Consider the following 19,361-nt stretch of genomic DNA (forward strand, 5'->3'; position numbering starts at 1 on the left):
TTTATAAGCAGACTCTGGTTAGCAGAAGATACTAAAGAATCAAAAGCTGAACTCTAAAGTCACACTGAAATATACACTGGAAAACTTTTTTGCTTGCTTGATGGCCACTCTTACAGTTACTCTACACCACTTCCTTGGTTTTTCCATATCAATTTAGTGAGAGTTAGATGGCTTAGATAAAACTCTGAACAAGTAACTGAAAAACATGCTGACATGGTAACGGCAATTCGGGAGCTGTTAACTAATTTAGGATATGCTCTGGTATGGAAAACTGTCCCAACTTCAAATTCTGGCCTTCAGGGAAAGTTAACATAGTAAGGTTGAGGCATCATAATTGTATTGTCCTCCGGCCGTTTTCTCAGCTGCCAATAAAAAAAAATGTGTATAATCCTACTGTAAGTGAAGTAGGAGTTTCACAGGATAGTGGCCAACTGCTGAGCTACTAGATAACATTAATAATGGGAATCATTTAGAGTGCCCACAATGCATACATTCAATGAGTAGGTAGCGTTCAGTGTCACCATCACTTAAAGGCAAGTAGGACCACTGCACACATCTTTTAATTGTAGCCACCTAATAGAAAGAAAATCAAGAAGCCAAATCATATCTTAGTCCACTTGAAAAATTAGGTATCTATGTATTAGTTCAGGGGTGGGGAACGTTGATCCTGGAGGGCCATTGTCCTGCAGAGTTTAGCTCCAACCCTGAAAAAAACATTTGGCTGCCTGCAACTTCAGTAATAATGAAGACATTGATTAGCTTCAGGTGTGTTGGTTGGAGCTAAACTCTGCAGGACAATGGCCCTCCAGGATCAACGTTCCCCACCCCTGTATTAGTTAGATATGGATGTCCAAGACAAAATATCACAGTGCAATAACATTACGGTCGGGCACTGAAAAAAAATAAATAACCCTAAATAACTAAGGTCAAGCAATGCCAAGGGTTTGGAAAGGGTATGGAGCAAACCTCAAAAAACTCATATCAGTTGAAAATGATTAGCAAATTAAGACATTTTAAATGTACAGTATGGCAAAAGAAGAAGCTCATATAAGCATTCTGAGTAATTTGCATGCAAAACGTAACGAAACGGTTCGTAAACATCAAATTTGAGTTAAACTTGTGAATGTTAATAAATTGCAATCATTCGTAAATAAGTTTTCTATGAAACACTTCTTATATGATACTTTTTTTGCATGACATGTTTGTAGAATAGATAATAGATTTAAAGGGATAGTTCACCCAAAAATGAAAACTAGCCCATGATTTACTCACCCTAGGTGTTTACGACATTCTTCTTTCAGACGAATACAATCGGAGTTATAATAAAAAATGTCCTGGCTCTTCCAGGCTTTATAATGGGAGTCAATGGGTATATTTTTTTGGAAGTCCATCAAAGCGCACCCATCCATGATAAAAGTGCTCAAAACGGCTCTGGCGGGTTAATAAAGGCCTTCTGAAGTAAAGTGAAGAGAAGTGAACTGGTCGCAAAAGTGTCTACCATTTACAGACTTCTTTAGTATTTGGCACAAACCTTATGTCTTTTTTGCAGGTCTTTCACTAATGTACAGTGTAAGAAATAAATATTCATTTGGAGAATATCAACGTTACCACTTGCCAGTTATCAATAATGGACATTAGTGTTTTTTATCATATGGCTCATGCCTAAGAACACCCCTTACCCATGGTAAAACCATTGTAATTCACTGCCAATGGTGGATTATTGCTTTAGTTTAAAAGATAACGATTTTAGTCATGCAATTTGTAGTCTGTATCGGATTAAATTTCAGAAGTAATCTAACACTGCACATAATTACAAGCTGAGATAGAGCAAGACAGAAAATGCACTAGCTATCTGGGCATCGAGCACACGTACTGATTGCATCAGTATAGTGGAGCAGGAATCTCAGCATGTAAGCCTTATCGGAGACGTGTCTGTCGAGCAAAGAGGAGAAAATTAAGCTGATTTCAAAATGTTGGGAGTTATGAAACGAGCAGAGAGGGAAACTAAAGATTCTGAGCCTACGGAGAAGATGCCACTGACAGACAAATAGCAAAAAAGTTTCCGTCACATTAAAAAATGAGAATCTTTCCTTGGCATGCTTAAGGTTAAAGAAAAAGCTTTTTTTTTTTTACATTTTAGAACTAGGCAAAATTGCACCCACCACTTAAAAGCTACTTGGCATTTTAGATTCAGAGTAAATTAACCCTTTTTTTTCTCTGTTAACATCAGCACAACTGCTAGTTTTGATCAAACTGTGATCTGCCTCAATTTAGCTCCAAAAATAATAGATCTGTTCAGTCATGACGTAGGTTAGTATAGGTCTACCCAGAAGGCTGATTCACTACGGGTCAGCATTCCCATCAGGAAATTTTATTAGGTTTTTAGAACAATGTTTTTCAATTTATGAGTAAAACAAGGTCTTACAATACTACTGTTACGGTACGTGGTGTAGTGAAAAGCACGATGGAGATGGAGAAGGCCAAGACGAATGACAGTATTGAATATAAAAACTCACTTAAACACATCATAAACATTAACGATAACGGACGAAGACTTCTTTTCGCTTTATGGCAGATTGCAACCATGACTGTAAAGGTGCATACTGCCACCTATTGTATAGGAGTATGTAACATGAGAACATATTATTATGACTATATCATCATCAAAAAAAATATATATTTATACTACCTAAATCCTATTATATATTCCTATGTTTTTCAAATATTGTACAACTGATTTCTGTGCATCCTTTACCCCATCTCCTGTTGTGCCTAACAAACCTTCAATATTCCACTTTCTTCCTACCTGACTTATCTTTTGATTTAGTCTCCTCTCATCCCTATATTTCTTACAATGCAATAATACGTGTTCAACATCTTCCTTGGACCTACATTCTATACATTCATCAGATTGACTTTTACCCATTAAAAACAATGTTTTATTTAATCCTGTGTGATCAAACCTTAGCCTGGTTAAAACACTCTCCTCTCTTCTGTTACTTCTATTCACACCCTGTGCATTAATAGATTTTTGCAATCTGTAATATTTCCATCCACTTTTATCCACATCCCACCTGTCCAGCCATTTTTTCATCATTTATTTTTTAATTATTGCCTTAGCCTCTCCTTTTCCAAGGGGTATATTTATGGTATCATTCGACCTGGTTGATTTTTTTGCTATTTTATCTGCTCCCTCATTCCCTTTTATTCCTATACGAGCAGGTACCCAGCAGAATCTCACATCTATCTGTAGTCTCTATAATCTAAATAAACTTTGTTGGATTTCTTGGTTTCTTTGTTGGTTTTACTTCCTCAACCCACTGCAGTCCTACAATAATCGCCATCATCTCTGCCGTATACACTGAAGCCTGATCAGGTAATCTTTTCCCAATACTTATGTTCATTGTTGGTATATATATATTCCTATTCCTACATTGTCCTTCTCATCCTTAGATCCATCTGTATACATTTCTAAGTAACTATAATATTTGTTCCTTATATATTGACTTGCCAGGTTCGAACTCTCTTCCCATTCATTTTTTAGTTTCTAAATATTTAAGTCCATCTCAGTTTTAGTAAATAACCATATAGGGATATTACAAATAGGTGTAGGTGAATTAAACCAGATATTATTCACTCTATATTCCTCTGATTTTGTTTTTGGTACCCAGCCAAAGCCATTACCTTTAAAAGACCTATACTCCCAACATTCTTGAATAATACTCTTTGCATGATTTTCATATCCACATCCACTTAAGCAACTCCAATATGTAAGCATGAGCTTATCTCTTCTCAGATCTGAAGGCACTTCTCCTAACTCAACCTGTATTGCTTTAATTGGTGTTGATCTCATTACACCCGCACATATCCTCAATGCTTTGTTACTAATTCTATCCAGCTTCAATAAATGCGTTTTAGCTGCTGCTCCATATACATAACATCCATAATCTATTGTTGACCTCATTAAAGCCCTGTACAGTAAATATATATTAGTGATTGTTTATTTGCTCCCCAGTCTTTCCCCACTACTGCTCTCATTAAATTTATGACTTTCTTGCATTTTGATTCCACCTTTTCAATATGTATTTTCCATGTTCCCTTTTGGTCTAACCACATACCAAGATATTTAAAATGATCTACTGTTTCCATAGTATGTCATAAAACTGTAGGTTCTGTTTTTCTATCCCTTTCTTCCTTGTAAATATCATATGGCAAGACTTACTTGGAGACAGCTTAAAGCCCCAGCTATACGACCATTGTTCTACCTTTCCTATTGCTTCCTTGATTTTATTTCTTACCCTTATGGGATCTCGTCCTCTTGCCCAGATGGCACGGACAAAGACTGAGGGAGAACACAGGGTATAAACGCATGGTAAAACAAAGGGAGCTGATGAGTGAATGACAAGGAACAGGTGAATAAAATGACTAATCAAACAGACTGGGGAAAACTAGGTCACAGGACTAAACCAAAATGAAACATAATGAAGGGGGAACACAGAACATACATGTTACAACTACTTGAATAGACTTTCATGTTCTATAAAATAAATTACATAAACTTACATCATTGTGGTAATTCACACTAACTTTGAAAAGGTTGTGGTTGGTAAGACTTTATGTTTAATGTTTTTGAAAGAAGTCTCTTTGCTCACCAAAAATATCTGTTTCCTATTTTAATGTTTTAAAATGTAACTTGGTGGCACATTTTTCTTCATAAATCCTTCTTATATGCTTATTTGTTGCTCAAGTGACATTTTGTATTATTATCAAGGTTTGAAACAGTTGTGCTGCTAAATATTTTTGTGGAAACTGTGATACAGTTTTTCAGGATTCTTTGACGAATAGATAAAACAGCCATTACAGTAGTTATAATGCAAGTCTTTACTGTCACTTTTGTCCATTTTATGCATCAGTTTTATGTTGAATAATAGTATTAATTAATAAATAAAAAAAATTATAATCTTACAGATCCAAAACTGGTAGTGTAGAAAATGTGGAAGTCTCCTGAAGATATTTTACTCATAAATCTAGACTCATAAATCAAAAACTGCAACTATAAAACAAAAATCCTAACTAGCTATTTATCTTCCAAGTAGGACTACAAACTGAAGAGCTCTATTGCTTTCTGGAAGATTCTATAAATCTATCTTCCCTCCTTTTCCCCATTCAAACATAATGCAGTGAACATTACCATTTTCCATAATGATAATTAAGAAATTTTTAGAGACCCACTAATGGCAGGAAACTCTTGATCTGCATTCGTCATGCCTGGTTACAGAAATATCTTCCACAATCTGCTCCAAGCCACTTTATCGAAAAATTTGCAATCGTGCACTAAGGCTTACAGTGAACTAGTGTCTCCAATGAGACATCTAAACAAACCTAAGAGGCCAAAAACATAAGCATAAGGCTTTTTATGATTACATTACTGCTATCTATTGCTTATTGAGCTTGCGTCTACCGCAGTGTGGGCTGGAAAAAGTAAATTGACTCTGGAAGTCTGATGGCTCGCTGGATTTGGACACTGATCTCAGCACCTCACAGTACCTGTGTACTAACCGCAGTGGCTTCTTTTGCACTCTCGGAGGGCTGGACTTTTTTATTTCAAGGTAACAGGCTTTAAGGATTGGTTTGTCTGGTGAGATTTTTATCCATTCCAACTCTCTCCTAATCACTAGCATTTGCAATCTCTGTTTGATTCTGTAGCCCTTGACTAACGGATTCAGTCAGATGCTGAGCCTAGCACCGATGAATTATGGGAGAGGGTGCTTAAAAGGGAAGCAGGCCCTGTGTCAGACAGGACAACTTGGAGAATTATGTAATGATATGCAGGTACGCTCTCATTTAGAGTCATACCTCCCGGGGATAACATCGCCTAGACAAATGAAAAAATAAGTGAGAACAGAGGCTGGTGGGAGGAAGTCAAATGAAAATATGAGTGATGGCTCAGATTATTAGAATCCAAAGCCTTTAACAATAATAAAAAAAAAAAGACAAACGCAAACCAGCATGAAAATATATGATATTCTTTTATATTTGCATATTTGGTTATCATTCATTCAACGGTGGTGTTTAAAAGCTTTTGTACTGACTTTTTAGGCAAACTGTTGTCAGGGAAACAATCCCTTGATATGACCAATTTGGCCAATGGCAACTAGGCTCGCTTCACTGATGTTATGGTGGCATTCCAAGGCTTTATTTTGTTTGGCCATTGGCTGGGAGTCTAGGCAGGCTGGAGTCAAGAGCAAAAATTATGAACTGAAGCAGCTACACTGAAGGGAGCTGCTAAATATGATTATTTGATTCAAATACAATGAATAAACAGAGTGCGGAGGTGATAAACATATAACTCATATATAAATATAGCTCCCAACAAAATACAATTCAGCCCTAGCTAAAAAACAGCATTATTATTAGAGAAAATATTTGTGCCAACTGGAACAGCCATTCAAAAATCTACAGATACAGATTCTAGCCTTTGAAATGGCTTGATGACAGCAAATTTCCTTTCTAACATATTCCTTATTGAAACAGGGTGAAACGTATTGAAGAGCTTGTTCTTATATATATATATATATATATATATATATATATATATATATATATATATATATATATATATATATATATATATATATATATATAAAGAACAAGCTCTTCAATACGTACTTCAATATATATATATATATATATATATATATATATATATATATATATATATATATATATATATATATATATATATATATATATTAGGTGTGGGAAATGATTAATCGCAATTAATCGCATCCAAAATAAAAGTTTGTGTTCACATAATAAATGTGTGTGTACTGTCCATAATTATTTTGTATATATATAAATACACACACATGCATGTATATATTTAAGAAATATTTGCTTAAATATACTGTATATATATTATATATAATTTGTATTATAAATAAATATAAATATTTGATATATAAATAACACATTTTTCTTAAATATTTACTTGCATGTGTGTGTATTTATATATACAAAATAATTATGCACAGTACACACACAAATATTAGCCTATGTGAACACAAACTTTTATTTTGGATGCGATTAATCGCGATTAATCATTTCCCAGCCCTAATATATATATATATATATATATATATATATATATATATATATATATATATGCACACAATAGTCTAGTTTACAGCTGAGCAAAATCCTGATTTGAAACTTGATATCAGTATAGCAGGTGACAAGGATACCTAAAATACCTGGAGAGAGTGCTTTGTTATCAGTCATCTCAAAGACAGCTGGCATGCAAGATTCAGTCTCGAAAGAAAAAGTATAGTCTTGTACATCTTGCCTTTTTGTCTAATTTTGTTTCTTGCTTCAAATCGGTAGCTGTGTCCGAAATCGCCCCCTATACCCTCATTCACTATTCCCTGCATTTGTCCGCTAATATAGTTTACTTGAGGAAATTAATGAAAATGAGTGAGTGAATTTGGACATTGAGAGTGCCGGAAGGGCTACCGCTTTTTCATAGATTGTTAGACAGAAGCGAAAGCCAAAAGCAGGCGTGCTAGTGCGTGCCAGGGCCAGTCGCGTTTCCACTGTCACTTCCGGGGCTTGATTGGGCCTCGTCAGGGCTTCCTAGGGGCCAGCGCTCGCACTGGCCCGACAGTGGAAACGCGGCTAGTGTTGGCCAGACTCCAGTTCGTGGGCATAAGCATGTGGCAGAGAGACTGAATCCCTGAAACGACACTGTTGCTGTTTTAACTGATGACAGTGCTTTGAATGCATTCAGAATGTACTGTGGATATTAAGCGCCAATAAAACCACAACTCTGATTCATGCATGGCTAGATGGCATTTAATTGCATTTTTGATCTCGATGAAGAAACCACATGGGTTTTAAAGTGTCCGATTGAAAATGCTTTAATCATGATCAGCATGACAGCCAAGTTCAATCCATTCTAAATTAATCCAGTGTTGGCAGTAACTAGTACACGTAGCGATGCCACATACTTAACAACTTCACTTTTCATGACAAAAGCACAGCTGGTTTCATAATAATGCTGCTTTTCCAATAACCTACCAGCTACTTTTTCCAATGTAGCAGGTAGGGGTGTAACGATACCCTCATGTCACGATTCGATGCATATCACGATACTGAACTCACGATACGATAGTATTGCAATACTCCAAGACATATGGTAAAAGGTTAACAAAAAATGTACTGTTGATTAAAATGCTAAATTTGATATTACATTGTGGGTGTAAATGAATAGGCTTGGACTTGGTGCTGGTAACCCAATACACAGGACAATGGTGACACCAAAATAAAAATATTCATGATTCTAAAGCTGAAAATACAGAATTATTTTAGACGAATATGTTTGCACTCTGTCACTCACTAGATATATTTAAAATAATATAACCCACTTTTTACTGGTAACATAAGACATTTGACATTATCAGGACCCACAAATATTCCCCCATTGCATTATTATACATTATATTCAACACTATATAGTAGTTTAATGTAGAACTGACGCTAAAACTCTGAAAACATTGAACTTGAAAAAACTAGCATTTTTTTCTCACACAGTAATTTTTATTTTAGGTGAAATATACACTATACATATTGTCACTATCCATGATATACTTTGTTGCATTTTTGTGTTGAGACATATTGTGACATGATATTGTTACACCCCTACTAGCAGTATGATGTGACAAAACACTAGATAGTCATAAAATGTTCTCTTTTAAGCCTGGGACACACCAAGTCGACGTCTAAGAACTAGCGACGACAAAAGCGATTGATCACACCAAAAGGACTAAAGGAGTCTGTCAACTAGCATGTGCATTCTGTAAAGTTCTGTCTATTTCAGTAGGTATCAACTAGCTATTTTCGTCATTCAAAAAGGGAAACCGAAACTACGACTACAAACCGTAAACAAAGCAGCGCTTGCTTACCATTTTGAATATCAATCACGCTGTCTGATTACTTTCTTCATTCAAGCAGGCACATGTTATTATTATGAAAATATTCTTGCATTTGAATGCTCAGGTAAGATGACGTATAATTATAACAGCCTCCTGTCTGTACCATCTTTGACTTCTTTTCTTTGACATTGCCTGATGGCCAACAAGTGTGTCCCGGCCTTTAAACTGTCATCTCTCCACCAAGCACCAGGCTCAGGGCTTCTGGGTTGTACATGCTTTTGCCACGCAGCTCAAAGTTCACAATCCTGGGTCTCCCAAGCAGCAATCAAACAATGCTGCAAATTGTTTGTATAAACAAGCATGATGCATCTTATTTAGCTTGAAGCAAAACCTCAAATATATTAAGAAAAAGGATGCAGAAGCACTTGTTTGCTAAGGATGGGTTGGATTGCAGTGAATTGCATGGGTGTTCAATTGGAAATCTATATGAATACTGTATGCAGTGCTGTAGTTGGCTACTTCTCCAGTTCTAATGCCCACAAGTGGAGTGTTTAGTCAGACAAATGACAGACAAGATTTAAAAAATAATTTGTTTGACTAAAGCAAACACAGTTTACTTATGATGATGTAGTAAACTGATCGATGGTGCACTTGATGAATGAATTACACAAAAGTTAAACAAAAGTCCATTCTATCCATGACTGTTGTCGCGAGCCGCTCTCTCGTTGACATAGCCTATACTACCTGATGATCAGTAGCGGTTCACTAAATAAAATTAAATAAATGCCTATTTATGATAAGCACTTAACTAAAAACATAACTATTAAATAAAACTGTCAGGGTTCTGTCACTTCGGTATAGTTTGTTCTTGTTCTTTGTTCATGTTTTGTGTAAACACGTGGCTTATGAGTGTTCTCATTAGCTGCGTGTTCAAGTCTTGTTTTGTTTGGGCACATGGCTGGTCATTGTGTTTCCTTGTGCCATGTGCTCTCCTGTAGATTGTCCAACCCCGCCCACCTTATTACCTGAATATTGATTCATTTGCCTCGTTACCTGCCTTGATTGCTCCCTATTTATTCTCCTTGTGTTTACAGTCCTGTGCCAGATCGTCGTTGTATGTACATTCCATGTTCCCTCTTGCCTTGTTTTTCCCCCTTGGGGTAGTTGATGTTTGTATATTGTTTTATTTTATTATCATTAAAAGCCCATCAACTATGCACCTGAGTCCTCGCTCCTTTCACCACCCCCATACCTGACAAAAATCAGCTTGAAAATGCTATCTCATGATACATAGGTAAATTTGTAATTCCTTTAAATTTAAAGGTACTAAGTCTGAAAGCCTCTGGAAACATTAAATCTTGGAAAGAAGACATTTCTAGAGAAATAGCAAGTAGAGGTTCACGAGTGCACAGGACAAAGTTTGAGCATTATTGCACACCTAAAATCTGATCCAGAGCAATGAGACCACTGTATATTTGAAAGCGCACGTCCAGTTTTGTGCTACAGTACAGTGAAAGAAATCCACCTGCGAGCAGAGAGAATCATTACACGGATGCTCTCTCGCGTTACAATAATGCGCTCTCGACATTTGTCACTCTCGTTATTTTTGTCATTAAAATAACGCCATAGAAACGGCTTCAAATTAATTATAAAAACGAGAACAAAGTCGTGTCTGAAAGCTGCAATGTTTTTTTGTTTTGTTTTTTTGGTTAAAATGAATGGAGAATATCTTGTGTTTTTCCATGGGTGTTCGGCCATTTCGGGTTTGCCTGCCTATCTAAAATGAAATGAAATGAAAATGCCGTAAAAGCTACAGCCTAAGTTCATCTGCATCTGAAAAAAACAATGGGAAAAATAGCAGTCCTCTTTAACAGGCATGAGATAAAATGCCTCCCATGCTATATCACATTAAGAGCACTGTGACTATTGTGATGTATAACTTCATGCCCAACATTAAAGAGCTGATAATTAGTACCATATGAGACGTATACGTCTGACTGAGAGGAGACAAAGAGCCGGTAGTCCTCAGGAGCCCGGCAAACAAGCTAAGAAGAAAAGGGAGGGGGAGAGAGGAGAATACGAGGCCGAAATGAGATGAACTGCACGTCCCAGTGTGCATGGCTCCAAGTTCAGACACATGCTATCCTTTCAGCCAAACTGAAATGAGGCTCCCTTTGTTCGCAAGTAAAATGTCCCTCCGTCATTTTGACTCAACACAGCGTATTGCGATATCTATCAGCTCTCCTGCCGCCCTAAAGACATTGTAAGTAACAGCAAAAAAAGTTGAGCCAGATAATTACCTCTCTCCGCCTCCGGTTTTTGCTGAGAAAAAGCTTTCTGCCGAGTTTCCCTTTTCTTTATTGCCAGTCATAAAGTACGGGGCCGCCTCATAAAATGTCTCTATATCACTGTGGCATTCTTCAAAAACCTGTTTTTTATGGGACATCAGTCCTTGAAATACCGGGGTACCGCACCGAAGGTCAATGGGCTGATCAGTGGCTGATAAATTTGCCCTAGAGATTAGCCATGATGGCTTCCCTCCAGGACTGTGTAGTTCATGAATGGCTCATGGAATTGGTGGGGGAAACACATTTTAACTGACCAAAACAGTCTACAGTAGGGCTGGGCGATAAAACGGTATCGGTATTTATCGGCGGTACACCATTGTCGGTCACGATATAAAAAATGTTCAATATAGCGCTCAATAGTTTCATTAAAATGCAAGCATACATACAACCGGCACATCCGGGAACTTAACTGTCAATTTCGTAACCGCCCCTTTTTAGGGGAAAACAAGCCAGACTTCCCATAGACTTCAATACAAAATAGCAGCACAAAACAACGTCCGTACACAGCTGGCAGACGTGTATAACTTCAGAAATAACTTAGATGAAATATGTTGAGTAATTATGTCCACCCTGCCTTCCATAGAGCGTGAACGATACATTTATAAACTTAATTTGGGCAACTTAAAAACATATCCCGTTTCATTCTACCAGCGTCAAATTGGTCTAACAACCCCACCCAGTGGTTTACCCGGACATTTACTCGTACCTCATCGAGTCACCAGGTAGCCAGTGAATGATTTTACTACGGTTTTAAGAAGTAAACATCTTTAAATGTATAATATTGTGTCTTTATATTTAGCTACTGAGTGCACTTTTCTGTCCAGCCATACAACTAGCCTGATTTAGCTTTCGATAGCATCATCCGTAATTCATGATATTTCCATAACAGCAAGATATATGATGATGGCAGGCAGAGATGGGCATAAATACATGGAAATGTATTTAAAATAAAATAAAAAATACTGTGTGGAAAAAAATAATTAAATACAAATACATAATAGGGGTAGCCTACTGTGTGAAAAAAAATGTTTAAATACAAATTACATGTTTGTAAGGGTTAGTACACGTCCTCAATCCGTTACTGTGTATGGCGCTAGCCGGATTGTTTTCCCCTAAAAGTGGGCGTGAACCTTTTCAGAGACGTTCTATGACGCTACGCCGGTTGTATGTATCGCCCATTGATCTTAGTTCACATATCGCGTCTAAAAACGTGCCGTCTGTTGTTGCTATGCAACCATGAACTGCACTCCACATCATGTTGAGTGAAGGTGCGTTCCATGTGTTGATGTTGATCTACCTCAAAGTTTGCCTTGATTGTTCTACGTTTACACTTTTACATTGCACACATTTTGTAACATTTTAAGTTCAAGAGTTTCTTTAACACTTAATTTTTTTTCTTAATAAAAGACATAAAGAAGATATTTGTTAACATTGTATTTAGTTTTTGACTGCTAAAACTAATATCATTTGTTGTTTACCTTACAAATGTGGATAAAAAAAATAAAAAACAGTGAAAATCAAACTTTTCTTAAAAAAAAAAAAAGGTTATAAAAAATGTCAATAATTCGATACCGAACGATATGAAACATTATATCGTCATCAAAAAGAATATTTGTGGTCACTAGTGTAGGCTATAGAATTTGTCAGAATGTGTTGATGCGCACTGCAATTGCAACGGATTATGGGAGGATTTATCTGTTTGGTACAAGGAAATTTACCTCAGGGAAAGATTAGGAAAACATCATGGTGTACAAACAGTGAGTTTTATTTGTCATACAGAGAGCCTGATGGGCTATTGGAACCAACAAGAAATCGACTTAAAATGTGTTTTTCTATTTTAATGAGATACTTTCATAAAACGTATACAAAGTCAAACAAATATCCGTTTAATGAAAGCGCCGGCTTACGAAAGCATCAAATGCAGCCCTTAAAATCCACATGAAAAAGCTTGGGGGAGAAATTTGTTTATTTGACTTGCACCCTTAAATGTTCACTTAAAAAAAACAGACAAATCTCTTGGCAAATATAGTTGTTTTTCATTAACTTGAGATCCAACAAAGAGTCATATGTCAGCAACCCTGCAGGATGTTTCACCATCTTTTTACACATAAAAATCTCATTTCACTTTAGCTATAAGAGGCACCAAATAAGTCAGCCAGGAACTTGGGGGAAGTGTTTAAGGACCAGTTATTTGAGATTTGAGATTAACAACATCAGAAAACCAGGCCCTACCTATCTGAATGGGCTAAGTAGTTCCTGTTCTTGTCATCTTAAGATTGGGCTTCCACACTGCTCATTTTGCTGGCCATCAAGGCAACACAATTAAGCCTTTACAGATGATCCAGAATGCAATCGTTTGCTGGTCTTCAGCCAAACAAAGAGTGCCCAAGTCACACACCTATCGGTTTGGCTTCACTTGCTGCCTGTAGCTGTCCAAAAAAAGCTGACCTTTGTTCACTGATTAAATGTAAAAATTCATGATGTTCTAAAGTGAGTAACATTTTCTTCATTTGCTCAAAGAAATGTTCAATCTCTAAACTTAATTTCTTAGTTCTGAGTAGGTTTTAAAGTCTCACTGTAGTCAATAATTGTATCCCTTAAAACTCATCTTTGATCACCAAAATGACATATTTAAAGTTTTCTGTGAAAAAGAATTCTTCATGCCTTAAAATAGCTTGAATGTAAGTCTACACCCTTGCTTCATGTAGATCCATGAATATGCTAAGTAGCCCCGCCTTCTCTCACGCCAGCTCACAGATTCACTCGGCCAACTTACTGAGGTAAACGCTGCGCAATGGTATCGCTCTTTACAATGTCGGACACATAATGGTAATTGATACTATTTGCCTTTTCTCTGACTATGTTATCAAACAGCTAATGTGTTGCTAATGTTACACAAACTATGTTCCGGTTCGCTATCTCAGTCTTCCTTCTGGCATATAGTTCATCATAACATCATATTATACATTATACAACCGCTATATTGCAGTTATATCAACAGAAAAATATACCGGGATAACTTGGCTTCTCTTGAGACTCCCCTGCTTCACAGCAGTTATATATGCTAAAGCCTGCCGGCACGTTGACTTGATTGGTTTGTTACAAGGTAGTTTGTGACATCAGAAACACCAGCGATTTCAAAGTCTTTTTTTCACTACCGTTTTAAGGAGAAAATACTCAGCAATGGTGTTGACTTATGAATTTGCACATCTTAAAGTTTGTCTTAAAGCACATTAAAAACACCACATAGAGATATAAACAACATTAAAAGCTTTTTTTCTGCACCACAGGGGGACTTTTAAAAAACTAGATGCAGATTCAGCTATTCAGCTCTAATTGACGGTGATAGAGTACTTATCTTAATCAGTTATAAGGAGCTGACTTTGGCGGGAGAGCAGGGAAGGATTGCATGCGACAGGGGAAACCGAGGGAGGGCTGAGTGGGAACGCAAGTGGTACTACAATAGCACTACAAAGAGCGGCAAATGACTTCAAAATGGTTTTAAAATGACAGCCTGTTATCAGGTAAAAGCTCAACCCACAATAGGCTGCCTTTATTCCATTTCTGTCAGGAGCAGAGAGAAGGAAGGCTATAAGAACTAAAACCCCTTCACCTACCACACAGAACTAAAGAGGAGAGCCGTGAACAAATACAGGAGGAGAGTCCAACAGTTAACACAACCAGTCAACAGTCAAAAACAGAACTGAACTCTAATGCTCTACCTTGCATTTGATATTCCTGGAAAATGTTTTCTTACTGACCAGCAGTCGGCCTGGGATTTCTTATTGGATCATAGTGTGAAGTTAACAGGGTCAATGACATGACGCTATGAAATTATTCAAAAAGTACATTAAAAATGCAATTCACGCATACAATGTTTGAATACACCTTTTCTATTATAAGCAATTCGCATGTTTTTCATTTCTGTAAAAAAATTTAAATAAATTAGATATATTTAGGGGCATTAAAGTAAATAATTCATGATACAAATAAAAAAAAATCATTGAATTTTTCATTATGTTTTTAAGTATATATATTTTTCTCAAACCCATATGAAACCAACATGAGTAAAAAGAGTACATTTCTTGGCACAAGTTTTTAAAGGTCCCATGACATGAAATTTTCACTTTCTGAGGTTTTTTAACATTAATATGAGTTCCCCTAGCCTGTATATGGTCCCCAAGTTTCTAGAAATTTCAATCGGTGTAAATCGAGCTTTTGCTATCTTTCTCTGCCTTTGAGAAAATGGAGGCTCATACGCGCTGATCTTGAATCTCCTCTTTATGACGTCATAAGGAGGAAATGTTACCTCCCCTGTCTCTGCTTTGCCCGCCCAGAGAATATTTTCCGCCCATGAGAAAATGTGCTAGGAAGTAGGAACGCGCGCGCGCGATTTTAGTTTGTCCACGAGAGATATTATGGCTTTTGAGCGAGCGAAGCATAACAATTGCTCAATAATTGGATGTACAAATGAACACCGAAGGGTCAATACAGAGCTGGGCTTGCGGAACGTCTGAAACTAAAGTCTGGATCAGTACCAACTCTCTTTGGCTCAGATACACACCTCGGACAAGTAAGTCAACTAATGATATATAAGTGTGTTGCTTTACTGTTTATGGTTACCTAGATTGTTACACGTAGAATGTGGCTGTAACATTAGCTATGCAGCTTATGTGTGTGAATACACACACTGTAACGCGAGTGTTGTACACTTCTTTGTTATTTGGATAACCGTTTTCCTGTTGGTTAAATGGCGCGCGCGATATCCGCATTTCAAGATCGCAGAGCTTGATGTAATTGTAATAAGATAAATACAGACGTTACAGATCTCTCATGAAAAGGCAACAGTAGGTTAGCGTTAGCTACATGATAATAACTGTAAACCATCCGAATAAAGTACCGTATCCAGACATAATATTTTAAACTAACCATTCGGAAACGTCCTGCTGGAGCCGCTGAGTTGCAACTTCTTCATCCGTTGCTTCTCCATCCGGATCAGATTCTGTGTCAAACTGAAATGCTTGAAAGACTGCGTGTCTTCGTGCCATTGCTATATCCAACGTAAACATGCACGCCACGGTACCGTTGCGCAAGATGCACTGTAAAAAATTATTCTGTGGCTTAGTAAATATTACAGAAATTTTTAACTTTATTAACTTAATAAAATCTCTGTATATTGTTTACTTGATTGTTTGAGTTAAACATACCAAAATAATTGAGTAAAAATCCAACAGTTAATTTTATCTAAAATTTACAGATATATTTAAGTTTTTTTCAATAAAATAATTTAGTATTTGACTAACCAATTATTTCTTTATAATATACTTAATATATATGTGAAATTTCTATCAAAATATTTGAGAATGTTTAATTAAACTGATCTGTTTCAAGAAACAAAAAAAATACTTAATTCAAATCAATATTATTAATATATTTAACACGCTCTTAAAATTGAGTAAGTTTACTCAATTAAAACAATGCCCCCCCTCCCCCACCCTCTGACGTGACGAAAACTCGACGGTTGGAGTGAGCGTGGTTGAACTCTCCAGTCTCCAGAACAACAGCTCTCTTCTCAGCGTCGCAGATTTGGTGCATTTTCACTGTGAAATTCAGGTTGGTGTATGTTTTATTTTATCTATAAAATCATTACTGTGCTTTAAATCATATTTAATGCAAAACAACATAGCCTACAGAGGCGTAATTCGACACCTAAACGAGACGAGAGCCGCGTTTGTCTTTTTGCGTGATTGAAACGCTTTGCATAAACACATGACTGACTTTCATAATGATAATGAATATAATTATTATCATTTGGATGATAAAATGTCCTCAGAACTATCACTTTTTGTTTATTGGCAGGTTATGTCAGTCGCTCGCAGTATATTTCGGCTGTGCCTCGACTGTGAGTGAAGCAGGACGGCGGTATGAAGTTCAAAGTTCACCCGCAGAGCACGAGTCTGTCTCCGGCACGAGGACCAGCGCAGATTCGGTGGATATTGGATAACAGAGTGGTTGATTACACTTGAATTAGGCTACCTGAATGTTTAAATATTTCATTTTTACTTGTTAAATAAGTTTAAATGCAGGCAATATTGTATACATGTTAAAAACAGTCTAAAATGTGCTGTATTGCTGTACTCATTGAAAATAAAGGCAAATGTAATGTATAATGGTGGTTGTCTGGAGTACTATTTTACAAAGGTTTAGAGAAAATAAAAAAGTTAATATTACTCATTAATAAAAACAGTTAATATTACTCATAAATATTGTTTTTTTAATGTTTAAATGTTACATTATTTCTACTCAATTTTATTTGTTAATGTACCAGATGCAGTTACTCAGATTTACTTAATTTTTTTACTTGCATTTACTCAATTCATACAGTATATTTCATTGATTTCACAGCTTTAAAATTTACTCAATTTTTTTGAGTGTAAAAATGTTTCACCAATAAAATTGAGTAAATAATAGTTAAACTTTTTACAGTGTGGTCAAGGCCACACCCACCCTCCACCTTGCGCCGCCTTTCTCCTCCTCATTATCATTTAAGGCTACAGACACCGAAACGGCCTTTCTGAAGGAAGCTCATTCTGGGACTGGCTTGTAGTGGCTATAATTCTGCACCGAGGCTGAATTTTTGGAAAGAGATTTCAGATACAGTACTAGGGACCACTAAGACCTATATTAAAGCCTACAAAAAGTAGCATGTCATGGGACCTTTAAACTAGATTTTTATATGTTATGAACACACCTAGATCACTGAATACTGAATTTTCTAACAAATCATTCAGCAAGCAGTATTTTGAATGTGCCTGTCAAATTTTACTGCACGTGCAAGCACAGCAGCCAAGGAGTGATCTGACATAATCTGTTTTACTAACGAAAACAGTCGTAATGCTGTGGAGCATGAAGTAGCGACCACGGTGTGATTTGTGAAAATCATCTGGAACAACTCCCAGGCTTTTCATCCACAGCAAGGTGATGACTGTTTGACCTTCAACCGAAACGGAGGGAAATTATCTGTGGGAGGTCCTGGAAAGGAGGGAGGAAGAATTTAGTCTTGTCGAGATTGAGCCTGAGGTGATGAGTAGCCATCAAGTTCAAATGTCAAGTGACAAGTTGAGATCGTTTTGGCGAGAACAGAGCAGGAGACCGGAATTGGGTATGAGATATAGTGTTGATGGCATGTCAGTGATGAGATAGACCATGTTATGTGATAATGGAAAATTGCACCGGGCCCAGTACTGAGTCCTGTGTAGCTCAGGTGGTGAGAATCTAGGGGGTAGCAAACCTTTCAATCTGCCTTCAAAAGACTTTATAAGACAAATAACAAAAGAGCTAATCCACAAAACCACAGTCTTATTTCAAGGTGGTGGTGTAACCAAGTGGGTAAAGATCTGGGTTGGTATCGGAGCTGTGGCACAGATATATAGAGCTGTTTTGCTATTGGGGACGCAGTGCTGTTCCCTTTTGTCTCCCTGTATTTTCTTGTTGTTTCTCCACTATTCTGTTGAAACAAAATAATTATTGATTTATATTACTTTGATATGTAATTACAAAATTTTTGGTCAAACGGTGCAGGCCAACAGCAAACCTAGAGCTCTTTAAAAAAAAAATATATATAAAAAATGTTTCCCTCAAAATCGCAATTTTATCAGAAAGCTTTTATTAATTTTGATCAGAAAACACTTTTTTCCCTCAAATTGTGCAGCCCTATGATTAAGCCACTACGGATTATCCAAAATGCAACAGATTGCTGTCTTCATCCAGCCAAAGAGTGCCACATCACACACCTATTGGTTTCACTTCACTTGCTACCTAGCTGACCACATCTGGCTCTGACTAGGGATGCCGGGATTGAAAATTAAACAAATAAATAAATAAATCATTCCCATGCTTTTGAACGCTCTGAATTCAGTTAATATGAACCGGTGGAGCAAAAACATCCGATGTGTGTAAAAATATGAATCTAATTAGGCATGCATATATTAATCACATAATAAGACTAATATTTTTATTCATAATATGAATACTCTTAATAATATAAAATATTTCTTTCTTTAAAACTGACTGTTTACTTCAC

The 19,361-nt window shown here is 36.6% G+C and overlaps 1 protein-coding gene across 1 annotated transcript in view; it reads right to left on the reverse strand.

The window, feature by feature from the left end:
- Positions 1 to 4,331, reverse strand: part of LOC308705650 (transmembrane protein 132C) — a gene marked incomplete at its 3' end in the record, with an annotated part of 110,467 nt that extends 106,136 nt beyond the window's left edge. The window contains exon 1 of the mRNA XM_081390764.1: positions 4,299 to 4,331. The remainder of the gene's footprint in view (positions 1 to 4,298) is intronic.
- Positions 4,332 to 19,361: the final 15,030 nt, after the last annotated feature.

This window comes from Scardinius erythrophthalmus (genome assembly GCF_964197995.2).
Source record: "Scardinius erythrophthalmus genome assembly, chromosome: 17".
Classification (NCBI taxonomy): Eukaryota; Metazoa; Chordata; class Actinopteri; order Cypriniformes; family Leuciscidae; genus Scardinius; species Scardinius erythrophthalmus.